The sequence below is a fragment of the Alligator sinensis genome, unplaced genomic scaffold, assembly GCF_000455745.1.
Source record: "Alligator sinensis unplaced genomic scaffold, ASM45574v1 scaffold559_1, whole genome shotgun sequence".
Lineage (NCBI taxonomy): Eukaryota > Metazoa > Chordata > Crocodylia > Alligatoridae > Alligator > Alligator sinensis.
Window position 1 is genome coordinate 1,533,616 of NW_005842251.1, and position 8,734 is coordinate 1,542,349.

The window sequence follows — 8,734 nt, forward strand, 5'->3', positions numbered from 1 at the left end:
TCGAGTCATTGAACTTTTTGAGGCTGGCAACACAAAAAAAAAAACCAAACCCCCCCCCCCCCAAGGCTAACCCTGAAAGAAACCCAGAATTCACACAGCACAGATCCAGAACAGCAAGGAAACAAACTGTAAAAGTTATTGTATTTAAACCAGGGAGATGAGTTTTATTGTTAGTAGCTGTCATAGCAACCTGATGTGCTGCAAAGTAATACATGCTGAGCGCACATTGTTACAGACTCTGACAAGTTCAAGGCTGGTGCCTTGCTGCTAAATCTTGTTGCCAAGGCAATGCAACATAAGGCTAGAGTCTAGAGAAATGAATACGGCAGACAACTCATGCCAGCAGGATCTATCTGATTGAAAGGGAAGTCTTAAAAGAAACGGTAACTTAAAGAGAAGAGCTGGACAGGGAGAAGGGGGACACAGAGATGGGGAAGAGACTCCAAAGGAAAAATGGTGGGTTAATGCCAAGAAACAGGTAAAGAGAAACATTTGGTTTAAAAGAACTATTGCTGTTTAGAATGTCGTAGCTGGTGGTACTCTTAAAAATTGCACAGCGCCGTTATTGTTAAGATGCCAAACTCATGAAATCGTCACTCAGATTGACACTTGCTTTCATTGGGCAAAACTCCAGTGACTTGAGTAAGTTTGTATCGAGAATGTGGTTGTCCCAAGGCATGTTTTACCAGGGAAAAAATTGTATTCTTAATCTGGAGTTGTCCTACACACTGGCAGCAGTAAATCCTCTGGAATAGCTTTGTTAACTGTCAGTTTCGAGCTCTTTTTCAGCTTTTTTGCCATGCTTAATGGCAAAATATTAGATAGAAAATATGACTGATTGGAAATTGGTCAGGTTCTGATTATAATTCATTGTGATGTGTTGCTAATGCTCTTGGCACTGTACAGAGCAGGAGAAAGATCGGTACCTGCATTAAGGACCTTACAGTTAGCGTAGCTAAACACTCAATAATAGCCCTGAAACATGACATACATCACTAATTTGAGATTTGAATATACGTATAAACCCTGACACTAAGATACCACAATATAGCTGCTCCGGGAATATCTTAGTGATTTCAACTGATGGTGTTGGCTAATTTAGTCATTTGTGATGCGTGGCATGTTACTACTTGTATGAGAGACATCTCTTCTGCTTTTTCTTACATCCCATGTATACGGCGTTCTCTTGGAACGTCTGTGGTAAAAAGTGTCGTGACGTAGTGTTCTTGTTTGAGGCATTTTCAGCTGAGCTCTGACCCCAGATTCACAATCGATCTCTCAGTGACATAATAATGGGATGTTGTGTGCCTCAAGACAATATTTGGCCCTTTGCCATTATTCATTTTCCTTAAATTTGCTGTGCATTATGGGAAAGTTGTTGGGTTTTCAAGTATTTTATGGGGTCTTTTTTTTTTTTTTTCCATAAGTGAAGAAAGGGAAAAAATTTGCATCTTTCTGTCAATTTATGAACTCTGCTAAGTAAGATCCACCCATCGCTCTTCATGTAAAAATAATTCTTAAAAAAATGTATTCCTAATTACTCATTGAAATCTTATCTCAGGCTGACCTGTGGTCTCAGAAGTATTTGATGGTGGTGTACCAAAAGCTGAATGGCCATATGTTACCAGCTCTCTTCTTTTACAGCTGCTCTATTGCATTTAAAGTAACATGTTCTCCTTCCTACTACAACTTTTCCTGTAAATGATTGCTGTAGCTTTCACAGGGGAGATATATGATTGTAAATAGATGGGAAGATGATCCAGACAATTATGAACAGAAGGAGAGGGGTCCAGGAAAATGCTTTTATTAGGATATGATCTTCACTGTGGAAAAGACTGTGACAACCCTTATCTTAATTATTAAGATTGTCTCTGATTCTTAAATTAGAAAGCATACCATATTTTAGTCATTGTTGAACTGCTGTATTGGTGGCATCACAAATAGTGGTCCCCCTTTTATCCGCGAGACAGCTTCAAGACAGCACCGAAGAGATTTACTTTCACAAAAGTCCTCAGGCAGTAAGCAAAACCATATGGGCAGGACAGTTATTTCCAACATGATTCCATTACCGTATATCGAAACTTAAAACTTCAAATACATTTTAAATAAACAGATTTTGATTTTTAAAAATAGTACCAGTTTTAGAGGTGACTGGAATGGACATTATATAAATACACAGGGTGGGACATTCGAAGATGCTAGCCTAAACCTCTTATACCCAAGTGAATAGTAGGAGGCTCCCTGCTTTCAATAGTAACAAAGGAAAGTCAAAACTGAATGCCTTTGACAGTTTCCAGTCCCTGGACCTTTCCACTGTAGTGTAAATGATGTATTTTGAAATATTCACCTTGACCGAGTATTGTTAGAGCACAATTGTGCTGCCTATACTAGAATGCTAACGTGTTTGCTAATATTCCAAAAATCAGAGTATTGGCAGCCCATAGACAGTAATGTAGACAGCAGATGAGACATTAAGACGGTGTTTTTAATATTTATTATTTTTCTGGGTTTTTAATTGTGATGCTCTTTCTTCTCATATTTAAAACATTTCAGTCCATGATGATGACAAAAGGACCCCTAGAGTGGCAACATAATACTCCGCTACAGAAATTTGGTCTAATTAGTCATTTATTAAAGTTCGTAAAACTGTGCTACAGGTTTTGTTATTCCTTTTTAAAATATCTTTTCTCCTACAGAATGGAAACATTTTGAAAAATTAATTTATGCACAAATGCACCAAAACCTGGCCACTTGTGATAATCATCATATATCTGAAAGTTTAAACAAGTCAGACACCCAAATGTGTTTCTACACAGGAGATGATTCACACTTTAATTCTTCCAGATGGTCCCCTTTGCTAGTCTTTCCGTATGGCTTCTGTGGAACGTAGCAAATGGCTGTAAAGGAATTATTAGGACTTGGCAAGATTTATTAACATCTCAGCTCAAAGCTGATGTCTCTGTCTCTAACGGATCTTGGTTATTTCCTCTGATAGACCATGGCATGGATAGTGGCTCTTCAGCCTTGTATCAACAGAACCTCTTTTGATACAAATTGAAGTCATACACAAAATATAACCGGTTTGGCAATGTGGCTTGCTAATACAGGCTGATTGTTGGGGAGCTTTTAAAAAAGAAATATAAAGCATCACAAACATTAAAAAAAAAGTTAATGACTCATAACATCCACAGCTAGTACTGGAGAGCTGGATACAAAAGTGCAAGACGTGGTAAGCGATAGAATAACAATGCGTTGTGAGGAACTGAAAGATTTGTCATTATACAAAGTCAGTAAGGACATCCTGTGCTCAACACCTCAGAACATCAGCCCATAAGTTTCTCTTGTTCAGGGATTCAAAGGCAGTGAAATTTTTATCCCAATGCTTTGCCTGTGGTTGCACAGAACGTCTCTGGCAGAAACAGAAATAGAATCCACGTTTCTCAGCTCTGTTCCAGTGTGTTAAGACTCTCCTCCCATTGCCCTCAGAAACTGGAGCATGCAAAACCCTGGACACCACTGGAAAACCTTGGCTTGGACATCCTATCTGCAACTGGACCTGTTTGCTAGGCAGTGAGTTATATAGCATGGAAAGTATTTTTTGCTAGCATGTTTTGAATTCTTTAATTGTTAAGTGCCATAGTTTAACCAAACACATTGCCCATGTGTTAAATTGGGAAGAGCCAGTGCTGTCACCTTCGTGTTCTTAGATCCTGATTTCCCCTTTCCTGGAATATCCACTGCACTGGTGCAGGGAAGCCTCTGGAAAAGGTGCAGGGAACCTCTGGAGCTGTCTTGATGCCCAATAGGACCAAGGACTCTGCTAGACGATGGGAATTAATCAAGATAAGCACCATGCAGCTCCTTTCTGGCCACTTTTTCAGTATAGGGATAAATTTATAGAGACAAACCATATTCTGGCACAGTAATATTAATCTCAATCTACACCACACAGTCCAAGCTACATTCCAGAATATTTGCACAATTTCTTTGAACCTCCCCTAGCTAGTCAGAATGAAGTGCAGCTGAGAGAGACTAAGCAGTTTTTCTAGCCTGAAGAACAGTTTGATGTGCAAAGCCATTAAGATCTCCTCCACATACCAGGTGCAGCTGGAAAGACCAGTTCCAGATAAGGATATCAACATTTACAAATTGCCAGCAAGCTGTATCCTGGCCCCTTTACATCACTCTGGTGTTTTAAAGGGGAAGGACATGAGCCAGAACTTCCTATGTGAAAAAATCTCTAAAATACAGAGAAGGAACTGAGCTGCAAGGCATGGAACTACATTTAGATCTAGCCTTTTTTAATATTCAGGAAAGATTTTGGATTAGAGATTCTGGTTTGGATCAATATAGATAGAGGGCCAGCCACTTGTCCACATTTTCTCTTCCCTTATAAAAATTACTGTACCATTTTTAGTGTTGTTGCTCTTTTATGTATTACAGTACATTCCTTTTATTTCTGAGATGCATGTATGCAGTTATAAAGTCTTGATAAAGTCTTGCTGCAACTTTACTTCTCTGCTAGGGGACACAAGACATAAACTGCAGTCTTGTGCAGTACCATTTGGTGTCACCCTACTTCATACTTTTGGCACTGAGATCTAAATCAAGGTCACAGTTCAGCAAGGTATTTAAGCACATGCCTGGTCCCAGTGAAACCTTATTGGCACTGGCAAAACCCTTAAAGTTAGGCACATGCTTAAGTAACTTGCTAAATCCAGGCTCAAATGTTTAAGCATTGAGGATAAGTGCAGCAGTATAAGGAGAGGAAACCAGCTTAAACAAGAGTCCACAAATAGACATGCTGTAACTGGTTGATAGATAATCCTATGTATACATGCAACAAATCCACAATAGAATTCATTTTCCTGCTGAGAAAAACAAGGTCATTACTTCTTGGGAAAGCAGCATTTTTTATCAAAGCCTATCCTGTAAAATAAGCAAGCAAACAAAAATGGGGGGTGTGTGCGTGCGCGCGCGCACACACACGACACATGGCTTTGTGACATGCATTCATTTCCATTCTACTGTGTGGAAAGTGAGGGTAAAATCGTTATTGAAATAAAAGGGAGTTTTACTATTAGTTTTAGTACAGCCAAAGTTTTTACCCTCATAAGTGATAAAAGACAAGGTTATTACAAAACCTGTTAGTTAGATATTTGTCAAAAAGAAAAGGTAAATCCATGCGTGTGTTTTATTTTAATCAAAGATTAATATTTTTTTCTTGATAGTTTGCTAGATGAAAATGGACTAGATAACTCGGGTTGCATACACCCAGGTACCTCTATTGTAATCAATGGAACCACATTGTAAGGCCTTTTGTCTTCATCTCCTTTTAGCTAACCACCAGGACATTCTGGATTTTCCTGAAAATTCCAGGCCTGTTTCTCTACAAATTATTGTCAGCTCTCTCCCCCATTAAATATAATTTCTACATTTTTCTTAAATTTTTGCCAGATGGCTCCACGTGTGATGTTTTGTAGCATATACGTTATTCTATGTAAAACTCTTATCTTCATGTCATGATAAGTGATTTTTTTTTTCCTCCCTTGCATTTTACTTATTCTTCTTTGCTGAGTGACTATATCACTGAATTCTGGTGCATGGATTTATGTACCTCTTGCAAGCTGAAGCAGTGCAGCTGTCAGAGTTTGCTTAGCCCTCAGAGTTCATTGATTATCGAGGCTGGGTTCTGCTCCCAGGGGGGAAAGGAATTATATCTGGTATGGTTAAAATATATTAAAAAAAATATGAATCTATTGTGTTTCGAGTCTCCCAGTACCATATCTCCATCTGCCTATCTCTATTGAATTAGAACTAGATGGCTCTAGGGAAGAAAAGGACAATGTGTTTTAAGGACACAATGCCCTTTGCTTCCCTACTGACAGCAAGATGAAATTATTGCCCAATGACAGCCCAGAATCCTTTAAAAGTTATTTGCTATGGAAAGGGCTGGCTCTAATCCAGCAAATCACTTAAGCACATGCTTAACTTTAAGTATATGAATAGTCTCATTGACTTCTTGGGAACAACTTTGGATGGATTTTCTAAGTATGTGCTCAGCGACTCCTAAGAACGAGAGCTATATTACACTGAGCACATGCTTAAGTGCTTCATTGGGTTACAGCCAGAATGCTCAACACTTTGCAAAATGGAGTCCTATTGGTCTGTCCTGCACCTCTTGGAAGTCTGATGGCAAATCCCGTTTGACTTCAGTGGTATATGACTGAGCTCTCACTGGCTGACTTTCAGCCAACTGAGAAAGAACTTACTCCTGGCATTAGCAGTCACTGAGCACATCTACACAAGATGTTTACTGCGAAGTAGATTAATTAGCTACACAGTAAATGTTTCGCGTCTACATGTGCAACCCTATTAGGCCACAGGAAGCTAATAAACTCAGCAGCAGCGCATATGTAGATGATGATGGGGCTGGCTGGGAGATGATGGTGCTTGTGTGGGGGCTGCCTGCCAGCTAGCCCTGCACTGGAACACCCTTGTGCCCCAGCCAGCCCCTCTGCAGCATGTTGAGCTGGGTTGGAGCAGCCCCGGGCTGGCAGGCTGACCCCCAGGATCTGCTGCCAGCTGGGGCTGTTCCGACGCAGCTCAACATGCTGCAGTTCCAGGTACATGTTCAAATGGCACTCTCAGGTGCACTAAATTCTGGTTCGATCTGCACCGGAGTTTATTGCTGAGTGCTGATGATGTGTGTAGACATGCCCACTGAGTATATACTGAGAAAATCCATCTACTGCCATTACTGGGAGCCTGGTTGAATATATGAAGCTTTTGAGACTCTGATGAGCTAAAAATCTTATGCTGCAATTAGTAACTTTTAAAGAGGAAGCTTTGTTCCTTCTAGGGTACATTAGCAGTTTGTTAGTTTCCAACTGTTAAATAATTTAACATTTCTAAATTTTGTTTCTTCTCGTACATGGAAATCATACTAAAATGAGGACCCTAGAAATATCAGTTGAGTTGCTTGGGAAATATCAGGGTTTATTTATTATCTGTTATGTGTATTATACTACCACCAAGCCCTGATCAAAAACCAGAAACCCATTGTGCTAAGCATGAGAAACAGAACAAAACAACAGTACTTGCCTCGGAGAAATCACAATCTAAGTACTTTCTGCAATCTATGTACTGCTATAAATTATATTAATGACAGTAGAGTAGCCAGTGAAACTTTTCTTGGCTGTGAAATTAACATTCCAGGCAATATATGTCAAATTTTTCTATTACTAGGGGAGCTGCAGCTTGGTTTTCTTAATCAATGACAAAAGCATCCAATAGATGTCAATGCTGATTTTTTTTTCTCTGTGCATAACCTTTGCATGATCTGTAAAACATGATCAGAGTTGATTTGCTCAAAAAAGTTTGTCATGGGTTGTAAAACACAGGTCCTGGGTGTGTAGACAGTTGCACTCAGGGAGACTTGTTGCTGAAGGAGGCAAATGCTGCTTACAGCTGTGTCCTTTGTCCAGTGTACACTAGTGGTTGGGGAGGGTAGCATTAGTCTACAACATGGACCTGTACAAGTGTACTGGGTGTGAAACTCTTAGAGAGCCATTGAACCGAGACACGTTCCCTGCCCTGCCCATGACCCTATACACCGGTATTTTAGCGTTCGTCTTCCTGACCCACCTTTCAACTGCAGTTGTGATAAATGTTCCCTGGGCACTCTGTGCCCCAGGTGCAGCACTAGATATGACACACACTGACAATGGGCGTTACTCTGTTCAGAATCACTGCTATCTGCTGAGAGTATTTCATAATCGGCAATGGGGGGTTTTCACTATTCTAAGCTGGCATGAATTTTAGTCTGAGTTTAGATGATACTAAACTGATAAGTACAGATTTCTTGATGCAAAAAAAATATGTACTCTGCTCCTAATGCCAATAAGAGGCATGGATTAGAGATGGCCTTTAAAAATGTGCTTTAAACAGGATTTTTTTGGCCAAAAATAACTAGTCTTTTGCTCACATTATTAGAAGAACAGGATGTTCTTTCCTTCCCTGAAGGGACAAGGAGGAAATGAGAACTTTATTTTTTCATGATATGAACAACTATTCTTCTGGGCCAGTCCTGTAGATAAATGGCCCTGATATTTCCAGTCTTGGTGTCCTAGTCTCCAGGGGCCTCATTCTGTTTCCATTCCTAGTGATATTACACCAGTGCAATTCCCCTTAACCTCAAAGGAATTACTCCTCATTTGCACCAGTCAGCTACGACGGTAATGGCATAATAAAGGCAGCCTCCAGAGAGGAGCAGAGAATGCTGAATAACCATCCTGTTTCACATGAGTAAAATGCAATTGATAGACTTTAGTGGGGGCAGAAAGCATCCTTTCCTGTCCTCTTTGCCCAAAGGAAAGGGTCTGTGGTTTGGCGGAAATGCAAACGTAATGAGCTGTACATTTGTGCTTTATTATACTAGAGTTTGTCAGGAAACACTTAGGAGTTGAATCAGAAAAAACTAAATTCTCTCTCTGGTACTTATACATATCCCATTACCATAGTATCTGTGGATCTTGTAATCTTTAGTGCATTTACCCTCATAACAATCCAGAAAGAAATCTGGACTCTGATGGAACATGGGAGCAAAGAGAAGAGCCTGAGCAACAAATTTCAGTCAAAGAAAATTGGTCAGTCATGTTCCCAAATAGGTCTCCCTCTTGTAAACCAAGGTGTTCAGATACCTTCATTCATTTTGTGGCAGAAAGTCATCGGA

General features: G+C 39.9%; 1 protein-coding gene across 1 annotated transcript in view; it reads left to right on the forward strand.

Moving 5' to 3' along the window:
• The first annotated feature begins 460 nt into the window (after nucleotides 1–460).
• The window catches only part of ADD3 (adducin 3), a 171,757-nt gene continuing 163,483 nt past the window's right edge, over nucleotides 461–8,734 (forward strand). Inside the window, exon 1 of the mRNA XM_006027556.3 lies at nucleotides 461–478. The gene's annotated coding sequence lies outside the window, so the exon portion shown is untranslated. The remainder of the gene's footprint in view (nucleotides 479–8,734) is intronic.